The 21,968-nt window shown below is 36.8% G+C and overlaps 1 long non-coding RNA gene across 1 annotated transcript in view; it reads left to right on the forward strand.

Moving 5' to 3' along the window:
- LOC108513980 (uncharacterized) overlaps positions 1–21,968 on the forward strand; it is a 31,516-nt gene extending 9,548 nt beyond the window's left edge. Inside the window, exons 2-3 of the long non-coding RNA XR_001881068.1 lie at positions 5,778–5,868; positions 21,515–21,968. This is a non-coding gene — a long non-coding RNA (uncharacterized LOC108513980). The remainder of the gene's footprint in view (positions 1–5,777; positions 5,869–21,514) is intronic.

Genomic DNA, 21,968 nt, shown 5'->3' on the forward strand with positions numbered 1-21,968 from the left:
GTGGGCACCTGTAGTCCCAGCTACTCAGGAGGCCGAGGCAGGAGAATGGCGTGAACCTGGGAGGCGGAGCTTACAGTGAGCCGAGATAGCGCCACTGCACTCCAGCCTGGGCGACAGAGCAAGACTCCGTCTCAAAAAAAAAAGAGAGAGAAATTCTTGTTTATGTTTTGTTCTGCAAAGGTTTTTTAAAATACTAGAATAAAACTCATTAAAACTTCAAACTTTCTCACATTTACAAAAGCAATGTAAATTTTTCATATGAACTCTCTAAGAACTGAAAGTCTGTAATTCAGGTTTTCGATAGAAAGGAAAGTTTTTTAAATAGCTTGACATAGAATCAATGTAGTATTGATTATGAGTATACTCAGCCCTAAATATATCCTAATACTTAATGAGAGTACTCTTACCAGATTAAAATTTGAAATGAGAATTAATTCTGGTTAATGTGAAGCACAATGAGGATTATCTGAGATTCCTACTCTTGCTCATAATACCTGGCAATCAGAATTGAACACCATGAAGCCTTGCTCTTATGGCACTAATTTGGTTGCTGCATTATTTCATTTTCCCTCATTCTAAGAGCTGTAGGCATTCAAAGTGCAATATATCAATGTATTAATATTTATCTAACATACAAAATTTATGTGTACTGGCCCTTTAAAAAGGCTTATCCCTTGGAGGGTGAATTTAAATCAACCAGAAATCACATGCCCATATCTCCAAACTGATTTCTTTTTTTGGAGTTTAAAAAGATCTGTGCTGTCCTCTCTGTTGGATAATCCCACCAACCCTGTGGTCTGGCCTTCTCTGAGGCTAGTTTTTAAGCTTAGAGCCTTGAATAGTAAGAATGCAACAGAATTTCTAGGAGAATTACAACATCATCTGGACTGTTTCTGCAATATGAACATCCATAATTTATCCATTTAACAAAACATTTACCAGAAGGTAATCAAACATAAATCCAGGAGAGAATAAGAGAGGAAATTCAGAAACCAAGTGTGTTTTACAATAGATTGATGAGCTCTGTTTGCAAAGCTCTACTTTTTGTTGGAATTGCAAATATTATTTTCATTAACCTTCAGTCTTTTCGTGTCTAAATCATGAAAAGGGACAATTAAAAAATATTTTGTGGCACAGAAGATATCAAATAAAATTAAAATAACAAGAGATGTCTTCTGGAAAAATGTAACAATTATATTAAAATGTTCTCCATACTTTCAAATCAGCTAAAGCTAGAAACCCATTAATTACATATTTTTTAAGGATTAAATTTTCAGAATATCTTTTCCCTTTTTAGATTGTTTTCTTGGTAACTTCATTTCAACTTAATAAGTGATTTCTCATTTTTCATTAGGTTGCAATTTCCTCAAAATGGTACACATTTTATTCAAATCTATGATAATGTATCTATATAAAACATATAGGCAGCCAAATGTGGCAATATAGTTTAAATTTTTTATTAATTTAGCATTTGTTCTTCATATCATCTTTTCAATAGTATGCATATATTTATAAATAATAAATTATATTATATTAATACATGTAATATAATATACAATGTAAATCATATCATTTATTTTTTTCAAAAGCATCGTTTTGGGGGTTTATTACCCTGCAATGAACAGCCATAGTACCAGCCTTTAATTTCCTCAGGGGCCTCTTCTTCTGTGCACACAACACACACACACACACAAATGCAAAACTCCATTAGGTTGGAATATTGTGATTCTTCTGGGTCTTTATTTTAACTGGGAGAAGCCCTACAACAAATATGAGTTAAACATACTTGTGTGCATTCCCTGTCTTTGAACTATCCAAGATGTAAGCCTTGATAACCCCTACATTCATGGTTAACAAATACAATGCTCAATTCATTTTGGCTCTTCTGCTCCTAAAGAATGAAAGAAAGAAGTTTCTCTGGAACTGAGTTTATTATTATCTTCTTCTACTGCAAAAAAAAATGCGAAGATTCAGCATTTCTGTAGATAATTTAATTTTACGTGACTAAAATGTTATTCTACAGTTTTTTTTAAATAAGTTAAATTAAACCTGCAATAGAAATCTGAATGGCGAATCACTAGTTTGGAAAAACTGCTAAAGGAACAGAATTACCGCTGCGGCCGGTGGCTCAAGCCTGTAATCCCAGCACTTTGGCGGAGGCCCCGAGACGAGCGGGATTGCGATGGTCAGGAGATCGCAGAACCACCTGGCTAACATGGTGAAACCCCGTCTCTACTAAAAAAAATACAAAAAAAAAAAAACTAGCCGGGCACGGTGGCGGGCGCCTTGTGGTCCCAAGCTACTGGTGGAGGCTGAGGCAGGGAAGAATGGCGTAAACCGGGAGGCGGGAGCTTGGCAGTGAGACTGGAGATCCGGCCACTGCCCACTCCAAGCCTGGGCGACAGAGCGGGACTCCGTCTCAAAAAAAAAAAAAAAAAAAAAAAAAAAAAAAAAAAAAAGAATTATCTTTGGGAGGGTGATATAGCCCAACAATTTTTTAAGGGAAAAATGTTCATTATTTTATCATGGCCAGTGAAATGTCAGCTCAAATTACTTGACATGATTGTGGTCTTATTTCAGTGAAGTAATGAAAGAAACAAGAAGAAGGACTATTACGGTATCAGGTGATTCAGCCTGAGCCCTTTCCCTCGTTGTTTGACCTCAGAGAATTTGTTTGGTCTCCTTAAAATGAAGGCTTTTCATTTATAAAATGACAGGATTAGTCTAAACTAACAGTTTTCACACTGGGCTTTCATGAGCCCTGTAGGGGTGGGAAGGTATTGGCAAGTAAGCTGGTTCACTGGGTCCAATCTGTCTTCCACCTCTCTCCCTTTCTCTGTCTCTAAAAAGATCTGTTTAAATGTTTTACATATTGGGCTATCTCTCTTCCTTTTAAAGAATAGGTTTTTTGAACTAATGCCTTGTTTAAAAAAAAAAAAAGAAAAGCCGCTCTACATAAGTTTATTTTATGGTTGCTTCTCATGCTTAAAGCCTATGGTCTAAATTCACAGGTTTTGGATTTGGTGCTTTTTTTGTTTTTTATTTCTTAGAAAAATGATTCCACACATGAACCATTTTAGAACGCTTTATTCTGCACACACTGCTACAGAATTTACCTGAAAAAAAACAACTGTTAACATACTGAGGGCTCGAGGAGACTCTAGGAATGAGACAAGACAAGGACTGTAGTCCTTTGGGAATCACACTCGTTCTGTGCCTCAGAGAAACGGCAAAGAGAAGATGTCCCTCTCTTCTTTGCCCTCCTCTGAGCTACTCTAGCACTTTATTTCTCTCTTCAGATATTAATTCAATTCAGCATATGTGTACTGAGGGCTCATTCTACATGCAGCATTTTATGTTATTTTTAGTTACGTGCATGACTTATTTCCCCTCCTGAATGGCTGCTGCTTCCATTGGAGGCTTCTTGTTTCATCTCTTTCTTTCTTCCCATCCCAGTGCCTAGCAAAATGCCTACAGAAGTAAGTACAAGACACACATTCTTTGATTGAAAAAAATGCTAAAGTAATCACATTGAGAGCAGACTAACCTTCTTTGAAGATCCTTCATAATAAAAGTACCACTCTAAATTAACAGCTATGATTAATTTGCTAAGTTTTATACCACTTTTGCCCTTAACACTGATATTTTTAACATTGATACTATGTCAAGTATGATGATGAACAACGTACCATTCATGGCCTCCAAATCCTAGAAAATTTTTTATTTCTGTAACTGTGAGATATTTACATTTTGAACAATGCCCTGAAAATTCTCAGTGTATTTTTAATTCATTGCAATTCTAGGTTTGAGTCTGCAGATAGAGAAATCTGAGCACTCACAAAGTCATTATTACGGTTTGACATTCAAGAACTCCATTATTAAAGTTCAATTTTAATTTCACAATTAAGTTATAACTTTTGGTCAAATCGAAGGCATTAAAGTATTTTGGTCAAATTGAAGGCGTTAAGGTAGTCAGTACATCCCTCAAAGCTACAATGGAATAAATATTTATTTCATGCAAGTTCACTATGTTCCTGATGTCTGAAAAAAGAATGGACCATATGCTGTATTCCTTACTCTCCATCAAAACTGATCAGAAATGACACCAAATATAACCTCATTGTCTGATTTTTAGTATAACGCAGAGCAAGAAATTTGGGCTGTGTAACACGCCCAAACTACTCAACTACTGTTTCCTGACACTGAAACAGCCAATGCCAACTTCTTTTTTTTTTTTTTTTTTTGAGACCAATGCCAACTTCTATGGGCATTTTCATTTATTAAATATCGTTAAGGAATGCCTTTAAGGTTTCTTTAATTAAAAGCAAATTTTTACTTCTAATTACATGAATTTCCAAGAATTTATATTCTGTCACCTAGTATTTTTTTACTGGCAAATGTACTATGGTTTACAAATGTAGTATTTTGGAATCTTCTTTACCACATCATTAGTCAGTCAATTTTAATGAACTAGTGATGAGATATAATGTATCATATAACTTTCATCTAAGTTTTAAAGGTTGTATGATATTTCTAGAGATATAATGCTGCTTTAAATTTGAAAAAGCTAAAGTCAATGAAAGAGTCTAATTATTAAGTGATTGGTTATTTGAAATATTAATCATATTTTAAGAAAGCATAAAAACAGTAAGTAAAATAAAAAAGGCAATGTGTAACCAAAATAAGTATCAGTCCATTGAAAATTGAAAAAGTCAACCAGTGAACTGGCTCTATTACCTCTACTCAGCCAAGCTGTCAACGTGATGGACTCTTTTCTGAATCAACTGAGTCTCAAACCGCAAAGAAAACAATTACATAACCATCAGTCATTAAGTTGCCAAGATTTATTTCTATCAAGTTTCAATAAGGTTGTATTTAATTTTACCTTTATGGCAGTGAAGACTTATGGGATACACTTCTTTCTGTATTAATAATAAAAATCATTCCAATCAAGACCATCTGCAACTTAATGTGGAGAAAATCGAAGACCCATGGCACTCAATACAGAGAACAATATACATTTTGTGACATAAAATTCATATAATAGACAGAGGGAACTCTGAAACTGTAACCTTAGGCTATGTTTAAACTGAATATCAATTGCTTATATCAATGATTCTTAAACAGAAGACAGCAGACATGTCCTCTGTTACTAATGTCAGTGTGTTTTATCCCCAAGGGACACATTCCTTAGGTATAGTGGATTGATTGAGAACCACTACTATAGATAATAAGTATACTTGCATTTAGCAATAAGGGAAATAAAAAATATTTCTCTAATATAAAAGTGTATAAACCAAGAACTTTCCAGTGAGTCAAAATAAGATTTAAATGTACTATAAGCATCCAGTCATGTTTGGCATGATTGAAATATTTGGTCTTGTTGATGAGTTTATATTAGCATTTATATAACACTAAGGTAATGGCCATATGCCCATTTCCCGACCACCCCAATCAGCCCCTGCAAAAACAAATCAGGGCAACAACAATAGAACTGAACTACTGTGACACCAGTACATCTATCTGTTATTTACCAGGGCATCTTGATGATTAGCACAGTGGCAAAGACATACTGGGTACTTAATAAATATTTGTTGAATTGATAAATTTGGTTGAATCTGGATAAAATTAGTTACTTCCATAATTGCGATTCCATTGTGAATTATAAAAACTGATAACTTTTTGTTGCTCAGTGCTCCCATGAATTTTATGAATAGAAACAATGATACAGTGATAATAGTTTGCATTGATTGCCCTGTTTATTTGTTTATTTACAGGCAAATGGACACAGTTTTGTACATATGGAACATGAAAAAGCTGTATTACTACTGAAGAGTTTCCAGAACACAGTAGACCTAGTTATTCAACGTGAGCTTACTGTCTAAATATTTTTTATAAATAGTGAAGATACGTCTAGCCAGACCTAATGTTCAAAAATAAATTTATACATAGAAACAAATTTTGCCAATTGCTGGACCAATGGCAAACATTAGTGCCAAATGTATAATACTATATGTTAGCACTGACCATCCTTAAAAATGTTAACTCTATAAATATGATGTTCATGTGGTTATGTATTAGTTTTAATTGTCAGCCTCTGGCTGTGCATTGGTGCAGTTTTTTTTCTGTTTTGTTTTGTTTTAATCAAATAAGTTTCTTCTCAAAGTGGATTTCATATAATTTCGGAGCACGGAAGCACACACAAGCTCTTTATGAATTCTGCTCTCCATCAGAAACACTGCCTCAAAGTTGTCTATGCCTTTATATAGAAACTACAAATATAAAGAATTGTAATTCCCATAAAATATTTCTAGCACAAGGTATATGTTGGCATATATACAAAAAGAATATAGAGAAAAACAATATTTTCATAAACTAAACGTCTCGGATAGAGAAAAAATATATCTTAAAATAAGACTTTACTATATTGAATCTTTTTCAATAAAAATTACATGATAATGCCTTATGAAAGTAACTGTACATATGGTATAAAGTGTTTATATTTGGTTCCATATTCATTTGCTAAATTCTCATGACACAGAGTGAAATATTTCATAAATTAGCCATTTATTTCTGGGACCCGAATAAAAATAGGATGAACTAATTTGTTCAATGCCTTTAGCTAATTACAATACATGCAGAGTTTAGAAACAGACTAACGGTCATTGTAGTTAAGTCTTTTTCACCACAAATTTAAGCAGTGGATGATGGGTGGCAGGAAAGGTATTGCTTTATTTCTTTCAAGTTCCTGTTGATTATAAACTGTAGCCCCTGTGATTTCTTTACTTGTAAATGTGGAATTTATTTGTGTGTTGCTTAATCTAATTTGCTACTTTTTTAATTATTTAAAATGAGTTTTGGAAATTGATAAAATTTATCATTACGAAAGACTGCTGTTAGAAAGTTATGGTGGGTGATTTTAAATCCTTGGTATTTAAATATGAAACTTCAAATATAATTTCTCAGAGCTGTGGTCTACCTGTATCATTAATTTCAATGGCTGATTTTCTAGGCAGAAATAGATAAAATGCTTTTTTTTCCAAAAACAGTTTCAAGGTATGTACAATCCTGAATGCTTTCTCACCGGAGAGAAAGACAAGCATGGTTAATGTAGAATTACTTACTTTTCTATTGAAACCATTTTCCTGTATAAATGATCAAAATTTATTTTATAATCCTTCAAAATATTTGTCTTTCATATTAGTCATTAATTTAATTACAATATTAATTTGAAATTCTAGGATAATTTCTCAGAGTTGGTTGCATGCATTCTCTTTCATAATTTTACATAGTTCTTTTGTTATATAATGAATTTACATGCTAGTGTTTCAAGTATTGTATGAGGATTTTCACAGTAGTATCACCGATTGATGTCACCAAAGCTCTGAGAATAATATTTGTAAGTTAACTGTTTTATGGGGACATTGAAAATATTGTATTTTTGTAGGGTCTATTAAAATGAGTGTCACTTATTAGAAGTACAGTGGTATTTTTTGGCAATAGAATTTGTCACTTGGAAGCAAATAATACTTCACTTTATAGATGATGCACTAATTTTGATGTTGCTTTATGTCAGGGTGACATTATACCATGATTTTATAGGGTTTGACAATTAGCTAATGATTAAATGATTGGCCTATTTAGTATGTTTCCCAGAAGTAACTTTTAAATGTATTTTAATATATTGAGAGTTTCAGATGAGAAATGTCTTTCAGAGACTAATTTTCTTTGTTGAAAACTCATGTCAAGCCACCATGTCCAGATATTATAGGATGATCATCATTAATCAAGATAGAGGCCTTTACTGGCATCATAAGATCACTTAAAGAAAAAAAAAACTCATGGCTGTAGTTTGGTGGCAATGAAACATCTGAAATCATCCCATCAGTTTTTCTTAATCTTTTATGGAAGAAGTGGGAGAAGAGCCAGATATAGAACTGCCCCAAGTCTTTTTCTTATGGTTTCTATATCAAACCCAGGGCTTCAGAAGATCCTTCTGAGACACACAGCTGAAAGGATCATAATCCTAATAAACACCTCTGCCACTCCTGATGTGACAACATTGTCCTGAGCCACTGCTTTAGTACTTCCTGTTCTGCAGTTCAGAAATGATGAAAAGAGAAAAGGGATCTTTGACCAAATGGAAAAGTGATCTGATATGCCAAAGTACCTCATTGTCAATAGTACTTCCATGTTGCATACTGAGAACAGGCAGGTAATAATGAAAACAGACAGGCCAGGCATGGTGACTCACACTAGTGATCCCCACACTTTGGGAGGCCAAGGTGGGCGGATCACTTGAGGTCAGTTCAAGACCAACCTGGCCAACATGGTGAAACACCATCTCTACTAAAAATACAAAAATTAGCTGAGCATGGTGGTGGACACCTATAATCCCAGCTATTTGGGAGGCTGAGGCATGAGAATCAATTGCTTGACCCGGGAGGCAGAGGTTGCAATGAGCTGAGATTGTGCCACTGCACTCCGGCCTGGGCGACAGACCAAAACTCTGTCTCAAAAAAAAAAATACATAATATTTTTAAGTAGAAAAGAGGCAATTTTTTTAGGTTGACTGAATAGAATCACTAAACACTTGAGGGGTGTAAACCTAACTAATTCTATAGGTGATGAAAACCAATTATACATTGATTTTGATTATTGACTTTTGCAGTAATTGATTTTGCTGCCTGAAATTAGAATCTGGTTATTTTAACAATAAAAAAAGTCAAGGGTGTGCCTTTAAAAAAAAAAGATAAATCGATAACAACATAAAAGACTGGAATTCATGATGGCTCCAATAGACTCTACCTCTTGGTCTTTAATTTTTATTGGACTCTTTCTGAGGAAGCTGTTTATATGTGATGAGTCAGTAAGATGTAATAGAGAACACTGAGAAACATTAGAGCTAGAAAGAGCAAGTGATGAAAATTACTAGCAAAAGTGCAAATTTTGCAAGACAAATAGACATTAGTGGATAATTTTTAAAACTATTTACAAGGCTCATAATATTTTACCATAAAAGCTCTGCTATGATAACTCCAGCCTTCTGACAAAACAATAATGTAAACACACATAATAACTTAAAAGTATAAGTGCACTTTTGACAAAGAATATTCAAAGTCAGTATGAAATACAAATATTTACATTATGCTAATGCATTGCCCATTGAAACCTATAAAAGATATGTATTTCCATTACTTAGAATTGTAATTATTAGGTTGCTGAAAAAGTAATTGCGGTGTTTACCATTAAAAGTAAGGGCAGAAACCACAATTACTTTTGTTCCAACCTAATACATAGATGTAAAACAATCTCAATTGTTTCTGGACCTTACCTTAGATCATGACCTTTGAGATGGAAAACAGCTTTAAGGAGAGACTGACAAGCCAATGTTAATTTGCTCTTAATCTTAAAAATGATTGCACACATATCACTAATGTAATTGTTTATTTAAATATAGGACTGACATATCTTTCAACTGGTAAGCTAAAGAGAGAAAAAATTCAGAGGGGAGAAAACATGGAAGAAATTTGATTTATATATTCAAATATTAAGTGAAAAGTATCTGAATTTGCCAAAATGATTAGATTAAAGAAACCAAAAAAAACCACTTTATTTTTAATCATAAAATCTATTTAATATATATTTAATATCTCTTAATATTTAAGCTTTCCAATGTAAAGCTTTGGAAAATATCGTGTACTTGCCACCTTGTCTTTCCATTGTCTCTTGACGCTGCCCTTAACTAATTTCTACCGCTCGTTGGCACACCGATCAAATATGTCTGATGAATACATTCTTATCAAGAGGCAAGAATGCAACATAACCAGGTCAAAAGCCATACTGATGTAGGACTGCTACTCAAAGTCTTTGATAAATTCGATCAGACAACACATTTGACTAATTCCTGATATGCCGACTAAACAGCAAGTTTATTGGCACACTGGGTCAGTAAAATGTTATGCAAATAATGAAATCCAATAGGTTAAGAAGTTGGGTCCTTTATCTAGTATAAAGAAACAGGGTTGAAGTTCCACTGTAGTTCCTTTCACAGAAATGCTAAATCTTACTGAGCTTAATTAAATGTTCAAACTCTGGGTTGGTAATGTGTCCTCTCTTCACACTTGTAGCTACCTGATAATCTGGGACTTGGGGGGAATCTCCAGATTGGTGATCACTTGCATGAACATTTTTCCTTAGCAGTACAACCACCTTCTGTTAAGAAAAGCATCTTGCCTTGGCTCAGAATATTTCCTATCACCCACCATGACCATATCCAAAGAATACATTATAGCAAGAAAACAGAATGTGGGCTGTGGACAAATCGATGTGCACTATGTATGGAAAGCATGTGGGTCACTATTACAGGAGATCCTGAGTGTCAGCTCCATTTTGATCTAAACTATTCAGGAAATGTATTTTCCAAGACGCACCACTTGTACAAACTAAGGTAGATGCAGTCAAGTTTTCTAGTCATATCCTGAACCTTCTGGGGGCATTTCTGTTTCTAGCGTGTAAAACTGACCTGTCTTCATTGCTGCAGTTGCTACTGTAGATCCATCCCTCCACCTCCCCATGCTTTTCCAAAGGCAGTGGATGTCTGCTTCTATCCTGCTGAAAAAAAGATAAGAGTAGCCCCTTTAGAGTGATAGCTGTTCGGCGAGCCTTGAGTATCAACAGATGGTTACAGCTCCCAATTTGGGAGGAACTTTCTTGGGTGATCCTGGAACCTGGAGTAGTAGCATTAACCAAGGCCCAAAGATGGAGTGCTTATAATGTTACTGACAACAACAAACAAAGCTTGTGTGCAATGGTGTGGGTGGCAATGCCTTTATAAAACTGTTTCCACTTCTGTTTTTAAAATGCTGGATTTTGTTGGATTGAGGGACTTGCTCTAAGCTTCTCGGCTTCTTTTTACTGGGACAGGTTCCAATCTTCCTTACTTTCAGCACTGCCTGAAAGAGAATGGTTTGGGAACACTCTCTGGTAAGGATATAAATTGCACAGCTTCTACTTTGGAGAATTCAGAGATTTTGAAAACTGAGGGGAAAGTCTACTCTAAGTTTTTATTTAAAAAACATACAGTTAAAGTATAGAAATATTAAATCCCTTGGGATTTTAGCCATGTGGTTATGTCAACCTTCCCTAAGAACAGTTCTATGGGAAGTAAGGAGAAAACACCTGAGAGAGGAGAAAATTTACTGGTTAACTTCAGAGGCATTTCCTCAGCTGGTAGAGTCTTCCCAGTTGGGTTCTGAGCTCATGCTCTTTGTAACAACACACTGCTACTAAGCAGTGTAAGAAATGGGCCTGGATTAAGGCATGCAGAAATGAGAAGGATACCTCTGCAGCTCTGTCAATACTTCCACAAATTGTCTGCAAAACACCCCTTTTGTGCCTAATTTTGTTATGGCAGCACCTCAAAAAGTGGAAGGTTGTGAAATTCAGGCAGCATTTATGTAAAAATTCCATGACTCTTGTTAGTCTACAGTTGGAATCACTATATAGTCCTGCCGAAAGACAAGATCTGGGTCAAATTTCCACAGGTGAGATTTTCAAAACTAGCATAATTTTCTCATGGCTTTTTCTTTTCTTTTTTTTTTTTTTTTTTTTAATACAGAGTCTTGCTCTGTCACCCAGGCTGGAGTATAGTGGTGCTATTTTGGCTCACTGTAACCTCCACCTCCCGAGTTCAGGCAATTCTCATGCCTCAGCCTCCTGAGTAGCTGGGATTATAAGTGCGAGCTGCCACACTGGGCTAATTTTTGTATGTTTAGTAGAGACGGGGTTTCACCATGTTGGCCAGGCTGGTCTCGAGCACCTGGCCTCAAATGATCCACCTGCCTCGACCTCCCGAAGTGCTGGGATTACAGGCATGAGCCACTGTGCCCAGCATTTTTTTCATTCTTTAAGCTAGCATAAATTTCACTGGGTATAGAAATTGGTGTCGAAAGAAAGTTAAATGAATCACCCAATCTTTCTCTAGTTTTGAAAGTGTATTTTTTTATATCACTGTTGCACAAGTGTATTGTTTGTGCTTATTTTTTTCTTCTTTAAAATAACAGGTTAAATAAGCAGCCTAACAAATAGCCAAGTATCTTTACATCCAGAGTGAAATATCTTAGTACAGAGACTTTTATTTTCATAGCAAACTCTTGTATTTCCTCCACAGGAAAACATTTACTGCAGCTGAATCTTCGAGGCCTAAAGTATATTATTCATGAACTCAAAACATTTGGAGACATTTCATTGAAGAATATAACAAAAACATTAAATATTATTATTATAAATATTAAAATAAATATGTGTTGGGCATCAGCTACATATCAGGTACTACAAGGGATATAATGTGGTCCCCTCAGCACAGAATCTCACAATCAAAAGGAAAGACGAGAGATGTTGCAGATCAAAGGGAGTACAAGGCAATGTGGTGAGTCCCTTTGTTCCTGCCCTCAACCATCCTATTGCAAAAGGAAATAGAGTCTTTATCTAGTCAAATCTGTTTCAGTCTGAGCATGGTTTGTTCCATTTGGAGCTACAGATAGGTCTTCTACTGGTTCCTGTGACCTTCATACAGCTAACATAAAGAGTGTCACGAGGCCGGGCACGGTGACTTATGCCTGTAATCCCAGCACTTAGGGAGGCCGAGGAAGGTGGATCACTTGAGGTCAGGAATTGGAGACCATCCTGACCAACATGGTGAAACCCTATCTCCACTAAAAATATAAAAAATTAGCCGGGCATGGTGGCGCGCACCTGTAATTCTAGTTACTGAGAAGGTTGAGGCAGGAGAATTGCTTGAACTCAGGAGACGGAGGTTGCAGTGAACTGAGATCGCATCACAGCTCTCCAGCCTGGGTAACAGAGTGAGACTCCATCTCAAAAAAAAAAAAAAAGTGTCACCAAAAGTGTGAGCTGGATGAATATTTGCCAGGATTTAGGGCAACATTTGATAGTCTAAACGTGGCAAGTGTGAATTCCTTACTAGACAAGATAAATAGCAACCAAAATCTCTTGAATCTCTGAGAGAGGAGTGAGAATTTTGCCAATTTGTTTGTTCTAAAGAGGAAAGGAAATGAAGAATGGTGTCCCTCAACTTGGTCCAGCACTGCCTCTGTATGCCCCTGACATAGGAGAAGGAGATGGAATTCGACACTTTAAAAAGCATGGGGGGTTTGCTTGAAAAGAGTCTTCTAGATTCTGCAGCCCCAAAAAGTCCCTCCTATGACCACCATCAGGGAGTGTGAGAGTCCTTGCTGTCCAATATTAGAGTGACCCACTCAGAAATGCAAGGAGTTGAGGAGCAATCAGCTGGCTGCATTTCATGTTTCTTTACTCCACTTTTTGGGTGGAGAACATTTTCACTGCACACTGCTCAAGTGATCCCCTGAAAATACTGTTTGCATGAGATTGGATCACACATATCCATATATCATCAACATCTGCTCTTCTAAGGAATTCTGATGCTCTGAATCTGGGAATTGTTTTCTTTTCTTCACCCTATGCATGCTCAGTGTTTTAGACACATCTAAATCCTTACTTTTCTGAGTATTCACTGTGTTTTGTATTTCAGCTTTTGCCCACACTATCCTGCTACTGGAATGCCTTCCTCTCCCTATTCCCTTTCTAAATTATTAAAATCATATGCAGCCTTCAGAGCCCGGCTCAAATAGCACTAGAACCACGAAACCCTCCCTAATCTTCACGGAAAAAACTTTCTGTACTGAGCACTACCATATTAATTTTTTCTTATATTTTTTAGTATCTTTCCCATTCTGCCTGAGATCATAGCTATTTGGGGTTTGTTTTTCCTATGAACTTTAAGCTTTTTGAGAAAGAGGATCAGACAATACTTAACAAAGGCCTTCTAGACAGAACAGCCTCAGGAGAGGTAAAATGACCAGATGTTTTGTTTACCATATATCCTTAATGCCTGTCATAGTATCAGAAGCACAGTATAGGTTCTCAATAAATATTTGTGTAATTATAAAGTGGATGACAGGCCTGGCGCATAGAGCACTTTATAAATATTGAACTAAACAGCAAGTTGATGTTCAATTTGTGTAACCGTAAACTACCAACCTTTCATCTTCTCAGTTGACTCAAAATTCCCAGTTAAAAAAATTTTTTCCTTTTTAAATCAGTTTTCCTCTTATCTTCAGCATTTTTCTAAGACATTCTTCATCTTTTCTGCAGTGTTTCAGCAGTTACATTTAATTTTCCTTTTATGTGTTCTAAGGACCTTAACGCTACCCAAAAGTCACACCATTCAAAAGTTTAAGAAGTGGCTTTTATTTAATTGGAGCACATCGTATCTATCCTTTTGATTTGCTTGGGATTTATTTCTCTTTGAGAAGAAGTCAAGCACATTGTGACTTGGTAGATTACATTACCTAAGCAATTTTTACAATTTGGAGGTGGAAGAAAGAATAAAAGATGTCATGAGAGAGACGGGGCTATGGAAGTGTAGTTGGGAGAAAGGGGTTTCCACCCCCCAGTTTAGCTCTAAATTTTAATTAAACTGCTGCCAAATGCTGCCCGTCCTGTAAGTAGATAATCTGAATCATCTGTCCACAGGCCTTTGGCCACCGTGGAGCATGACAATGTTTACACACTGCATTTTGGCATCATTTCATTAATAGATCCCACCCCCTATATCCCTAAAGTGAAGATGTCATATAGTTCAGCCACAATTCTCAAGCCACTGTCAAAGCTATATAACTGATATGATTAACTATTTAGATAGAGCACAGAAAAAAATCAGGGTTACCTTGACAAAACCATATTCCCCCTCCCAAACTTTTATAGAGATAGAATCTGGCCTGTTGATCTCAAAGTAGAAAGAGAGCATGCTATTTATACTGCCATGAGCATTGGCTTCATTAGATCCTTCCCTTGAAGGGACAAAAAATGGAATCCAGTCCCTTGAAAGAAAAATGATATCTAAGTGGGAATCCAATGATATCTAAGAGCCCCAGGTTGGTAAGCTCCTAACCACAATCCCTTTACTACCTCATGGGACCTTCATTTCCTTTCAAGTAAAAACATTTCTGTCCTAGCTTTCCCACAAAAATATTTCCCATGTTTTTCTATTTGGGTTTCATAGCAAAGTGACTCCAGAATTGAGTGAAATATTCCCAAACATCAAATGTTTTGTCATTGACTATTTTACTTATACTATTAATATTAATTACCCCATTCTACCTCTGCTTTTTAATTTCTTTGTATAAAGAGAACTTGATAACTATCAAGTTAATTATGTCTTCTTTTCACAAAATGTGTGATTTAGAAAGATTTAGATAAAGACATGAGTATGCCTTGAAGGCAATGGCCACCATTGCTGTCTTTGATAGCATGCTGCCCAGGGGGCTACTCTTTGGTATTTTTTTTTTTTTTTTTTTTTTTTGAGACGGAGTCTCGCTCTGTCGCCCAGGCTGGAGTGCAGTGGCCGGATCTCAGCTCACTGCAAGCTCCGCCTCCCGGGTTTACGCCATTCTCCTGCCTCAGCCTCCGAGTAGCTGGGACTACAGGCGCCCGCCACCTCGCCCGGCTGGTTTTTTGTATTTTCAGTAGAGACGGGGTTTCACCGTGTTAGCCAGGATGGTCTCGATCTCCTGACCTCGTGATCCGCCCGTCTCGGCCTCCCAAAGTACTGGGATTACAGGCTTGAGCCACCGCGCCCGGCGAGAGTGACATTATCTTAGGATAGTAAGAATATTTTAGAATAGTAAGAGCACTTTAATGAAATATTTTTAAGAGCATTTTGGAATAATGAGTGAGTAGGAACAAGAACAGACTAGGGTTAGGAAAGAGGGAAATTAATAAGTTATTAAGGAAGAAAGAATGAAAAAGACAAAAGAAGGGTGATAGAGGACTGATACAGACAATGAGAGAGGAACTGGATAAAAGAAATCAGATTCAGGCATATATCGTCCGGTCTCTTGGTTCTGGTGACCATGCCAGCCCCGAATTCCCTTCCTCTCTCTCTGCTCTCTTGGCCAGAAGGGTAATCGTTCCGCCCGTCTTGATTTCTAACTTCCCTCCTGCTCTTCCAGGTGTCAAAAGAAGAATTTACAGTGTAAAATAAGGTGCATACTAGAAATATATTTAGTTTAATTGCTATTCATTTCTAGAAACTATTTGTTCTAATGTCATAGGTAATGCTTTAGTCATACAACTTCTCAGAACAAGGAAAAAAAGTTATCTCATTTTAAAAAATTACCAGAGTACTTAAATAAAGGCTAATGTCAGACAGTGTGGCTGTAGGCAAAAGCTCTGTGGAGAAAGGAGCAAAGGTAGTGTCCTGTCAAAAGACAGAAAGGGACCTTGAGAGGATCTGGTTCATCTGTCTACAGGGAAGGATTCATGCTATTCTTAAATTCCTCCAGAGAAGGGGTGAACACTTCCCTCTGTAACCTACCCTTATAAAGCAACAAATTGTGTTTCATCTCAATAAAATCCTGCAGTTTAAATTACTGCGTTCAAGTCTGACAAATACCTCATATTTAGTTGTACACATCCACATACTTTTATTTTAAAGAAACATGTGTCTGCAGTTCAGAAGAGCCACCACTAGATGGAGACCTCATATCTACATGTTAAATCGCAGCCTTGGCAATTCTCTAGCTTGGGTGAGCACAGGCTCTACACAGTCCGATTTTTGTTGTCGTGGGCGTTTTTTGTTTGCTTATATTCAGACAGTGTCTCTCTGTCGCCGAGGCTGGAGCGCAGTGGCGCGATCTCGGCTCACTGCAATCTCCACCTCCTGGGTTCAAACGATTCTCCTGCCTCAGCCTCCCGAGTAGCTGCCACTACAGGCGTGCACCCCCATGCCCAGCTAATTTTTGTATTTTTAGTAAAGACAGATTTTCTCCATGTTGCCTAGGCTGGTCTTGAACTCCTGGGCACTATCGACGCGACGCCTCGGCCCCTCAAAGTGCTGGGATGGCCTTGTGCTGATACAATTGCTACCACCACCACTTTTCTCTTCTGAGAAAATTTGAAACAGTGCTCTAAATTTACACAATTTAAGAAGAAGAAGAAAAAACAGCTTTGAGCTTATTCTAAGCAGTTTATGTTTTTTTACTAAACCTCTCAGGTTGTACCAATCACCCAAAACCTAATGAGACGGAAACCACTCTCTCAGTAAGTCTTGAGTGTTTAAAGTTTTGATGTTCTTTAAGTGTTCAGTTTAATTATTATGCCCACCAGTTTAATAGTTCTTCTCTAACTTGTGTTTTCCAAATATTTTGCTCCATCTCCCATTATTTTAGCCACACTTCCTTCAGGTATGCCCATTGCAAGTATGTGGGTATAGATTTGCCTCGAGTTATCAAAATTTATTTTTAAAGTTGACTTTCCAAAACTTAAACATCAGGAACTGCGGTTAATTTTCCTAGCCTTCCTTATGTAATCCTAAAACTAGTCCAATCTGAATATGTGTGTATCTGGGTATAGCTTTATTTCCATCTGGCAATAACTAGGCATCGACAATAAACTCCTAATTTTTCATTTTGTTATCAGCATAATATGACAGATTTTATTATGAAGTGAATAAGAAATGTATTTCAAAATGTCTCTCACAAAGTGATCATTGGATTCCCAAAGTAGTTTGCAATCTCCCCAGCCTCTCTCCGTTCAGTAGGAATATCTGGGTGTTGAAAGCAGAGAACCCTGGCAGCCTTGGTGACATGTGTCCTCAAACTATTTTGATTCTTCTTAGTCATTTGAAATTCCAGGGCCTCTGATGGCTGGACCATTGCTTAAAAGGCCAAATGTTTTTGTTCACTTCTTCTAAGCTAATTATATCCTCATCCTCACAACTTAGCCAGCCTCCTGGTCTGGGCTTCTCCTTTGCTAATTCCATCAAAGCCCTACTTATTTATGGGTTTCAGGTGCTCCCCTGCCGAGCATTTAATCTTTTTCTTCCAACCCCGGAGCAAAGGTAGAGGGAAGACAAGGTGTTCTTTCCCAAAGTTTATGTGAAGCCATTTATATCCTCTGCTGTTTTCCTCCAAAAAAAACAATTTCCTTCTGGCCACACGATCACCAGATACTAGTACAGAGTACTCTTCCTTAGCAAATTCCATTTAACCTTCTTTGGGGGTTCATATTTTATAAGTTCTTTCTGACCTCAAGCCTGCCAATTTTAATGCACCATTTCAGGGTTGTTTACCAAGTGTTCTTCCTCTCTTTTCAGAGAAGTTAAATATCTCCTTAACAAATTTAAATTGTACACGACAGTGTCACCCATTTTAAAGCAAATCTCAGCAGGTGTCCATCATTGAGCTTTTGAGTTTTTGATTTGCCTGGTTTTCTATTTCATCTTTTTTATTCCTTCTATTTTCCATAACCTTTTCATGATAGGTTTAGTTGTAAAATCCAGAACTATTTAAATACTAGAATAAAAATTAGAATTTTACTGAAGAGTATAAGAGAAAATGTCTTGAAAGTTTCTATGTATTCCAATTGTGCTTTTGTTTCTTTGTTCCTTTCTTTTGCACTACCTCAGATTTTTGATATCAACTATTATCAAAGTATTTTTTTCTTTGTCTTCTACAGATAATCTTAATTTTTTATTCCTAGGAGCAACCTCTAGCTCAGTGCTTGCTATCCAGCCACTAGCATAGTTCCCCAGGAGCAGGCTATGATTATCTCCTCAAAGCACAGGGGCTTGTGGCTTCTTCTTTTCACTTTTTACTCATCTCCGTGCCATACTGTAGAACAAACATCATTTTTTAGTTCTGTCATGATGTAAAGAGGTTGAGAAGCTCTGCTTTTAGGTATAACAAATGGAAATATCATCTAGGCTGGGTTGGGGTGCAGGACCCCCAGCAGCTGCGTGAAGAGAAGAAAGCAGGAGAAGCTGTCACTTAAAATGCACTGAGATCCTTTTGAAATATTTCATGCACGCCTCCCCTCCCCCAACCCAAGGGTGCTGCTTGTCCAATTCTGTCACCACCCTGACAAATAAGTGAATAACTGTCATATTCAAGACTTCGCTTTTAGTGATGATCATTAAGCTAGAATCTGTAAAAGAGAAAAAAAGAAAGTTGTTAGAAATCTGTAAAAGAGAAAGTTGTTAGATTGTTAAAACAATCAAGACAGACAGTATAGACAAATATTACAAGGCAAGAATAGTTTGGATGATGATATCCTGGAGAAAAAAATCACTTTTAGAGAATGGGACTTGTTCACTGTCTGTCTTGATTGTTTTCAACCAGCCATCTTTGATAGTCAGTTTTGGGACATAAATCTTCAGCCGTACTTGTAGAATCATTCAACTAAGCAACAGGTGTCTTGCACTTGATAGGCTCTCACAGTCTCATTATGATCAAGATGGATATTCCAGCAGAACATCACTGCTATAAAACTATGAATGTTGCCAGCAAACAGTTCAGGCATTTGTGGCTGTTTCCCAGAGAAATTCAAACTTGGGAATTAATATCTGTGTGTGTGTGTGTCTGTGTGTGTGTGTGTGTGTACATGTGTATGTCTATATATCTCATCAAGTACTTTTTTTTTTTTTTTGCATTTCCACATATTTCCCAAAAAATGATAGTTACTATCCCTGTCACCTAGGGCCCTAGGTCATCATAAACTACTCAAAGTGAAGGGACTATATTTTCTTCTTTTGCTTGGTCTTGCCATAAATATGCCCAGCAGGTTCACCTATACCCCAAAATATATACTCATATTTTGAATATTCATCCAGACCTGTAGGTTTGAATACAGGGATGTTTAAGTAATTCTCTTGTAAGTCTGCCTCTGGACCATTCTAAGGTTTGTCCTCTAGCCAATCTATATGTTTATCCTTTTTTAAAAAAAATTATTAAACTGTTAAAACAATTTGTCTTTTTCTCACTGTGCATTCAATTTAATCAACAATTGTTAATGAACAAAAGGTTATGTTCAAAATTCTATTATAAGAACAATGGAAGATGCAAATATAAATAAGCCATGTTCCTGCCCCTCAAGAAACAGTCTAGCGGGGAGACACACACAAAGTCTAATAAATGCTATCGTGTAGGTACAAAATATGAGGTGAGAACACTGTATTCTCGCTTTCTCTCACAGTTTAGTAAAATGGCAAATGCTTCCTTTCTGCTTTATTGCTTTTTAATGCCTTTTTTTTTTTTTTTTTTTCTGAGACCGGGTCTTGCTCTGTCACCCAGGTTGGAGTGCAGTGGCATGATCATGGCCCACTGCAGCATTGACCACCTGGGCTCAAGTGATCCTCCAGCCTCAGTCTCCTGAGTAGCTGGGACTACAGGCATGCACCACCACTCCTAGCTAGTTTTTTATTTTTTGCAGAGACAGAGTCTTGCTATGTTGCCCAGGCTGGTCTCGGACTCCTAAGCTCAAGTGATCCTCCCACCTCAGCCTCCCAAAGTGCTGGGATGATAGGCATGAGCCACCATCCTCGGCTCTATTGCTTTTATAATATGACCTAAGGAACGTTTTTCTGTTAACTCAGGAAGGAAAGTTCTTGTCCCTTGTATATATATTTATCTTGTCAAAAAGGACAAGGCTCAGGTGACAGTGGGGACATAAATAACTGCAATATCATCCTGAATAAATCATATCATGGAGAGATAGTAACAGACTAGCTAAGTTCGAGCTTTCCACTTTCCTTGACTCTGTCTTTCTGAGGAGTGGCCTTTTTGGGTCAAAGTCAGAGGGGGCTTGCAGGAATCAAGGGCACCTCCTCCTTTCTGGAGGAAGGAACTTCATCTTAAGACTTGATAACAAAGGCTTACTGTTCCACCTAAAGGGGTCAATCTGAGGAAAGAAGAGAAGTTAACCGTTAGTGTCCCTTGAAAGCTTTAAAATAATGCGTTTGTGTTTTAAACACCTAAGAAAAATGTACATATATCTGGTGACTTGCATATCTTTAACTCTTGTCATAACACATACAAGGAAAACATTACACTCTTTACTGTTAGCAAACACCTCACTATTGGGGGTTGCTTTGTGTTTAAGTACCTGATAGGACCCACTAGAGTTCAGTAAGAAATGCAACTTGAACAACCCATAAGATAAAGTTTTCTAGGAAGTAAAAAAACTAAAGAATGCCTGGAATTATGCAGACACAGATCAAGTCTCATGCATGTCATTTAGACAGGCAGCTGAAATGCTGACATGGCCTATGCAGCCACAGCCTTCGCTTAAGAGTTCCCCAATGTTGACAATTACAGCTGCCCTAGCAGCCTCTCTAAGCACTAAGTAGTGTAGCCTCTAAATCCTTACAACTTATTCTAAGGGAAGAATCTCTTTAGAGATTACATTACACCAGCAAGAGAATATTAATAGCCCATATGGCTTTATTTCCAACAAAATCCCAGACTTTTTGCTTGCTCTTAGAGGTTAAAGTCAAAGATTTTTCACTCAGGATTAGCCTAGATGTAGAACAGCAACTGTATAATAAAGTTGAGTTCAAAAAGTGTATGAGTTCAGTTATGGTCTGGAAAATTAGCTGCCATTTTGTGATGAAGTGTTTGGTTTTTCCTTGTAGAAACTTAGTGTCATGGCGCATCAACTTAGAAAATGTGAATTTATTTAAAATATGCGATGGATTGTGCAGCATGCTTACATTTGAAAATGGAGATTGTGCCTTTAAATACTTAATCAAAGGACTCCTGACCTTCAAGTACCAGTTTGGGCATATTACTGGAGATCCAGGTTGAAAGGTATTGAAAAAAAAGCTCTGTATCTTTGTATATTCAGTTGTCAACATGGAGAAGCCACCTTTTAAAAAATATCAGTTCTGTAAAGCACAATGCCTACTACACAGACATCATTATTCTACTTAAAAGTCTTTTTTTTAAATTCCAAATACTTGTGGTAGTAGAAAGCAATAAATATTCTAAAATGAGGGATATTGGTCCTTTTGTGACTGAGCTATATGATAAACTAAGGGAAACTACGTAAGTTATGTCTGTAACTCTTTAAGGTACATGATATAGCAA

The sequence above is a fragment of the Rhinopithecus bieti genome, unplaced genomic scaffold (assembly GCF_001698545.2).
Source record: "Rhinopithecus bieti isolate Rb0 unplaced genomic scaffold, ASM169854v2 scaffold_33515, whole genome shotgun sequence".
Lineage (NCBI taxonomy): Eukaryota > Metazoa > Chordata > Mammalia > Primates > Cercopithecidae > Rhinopithecus > Rhinopithecus bieti.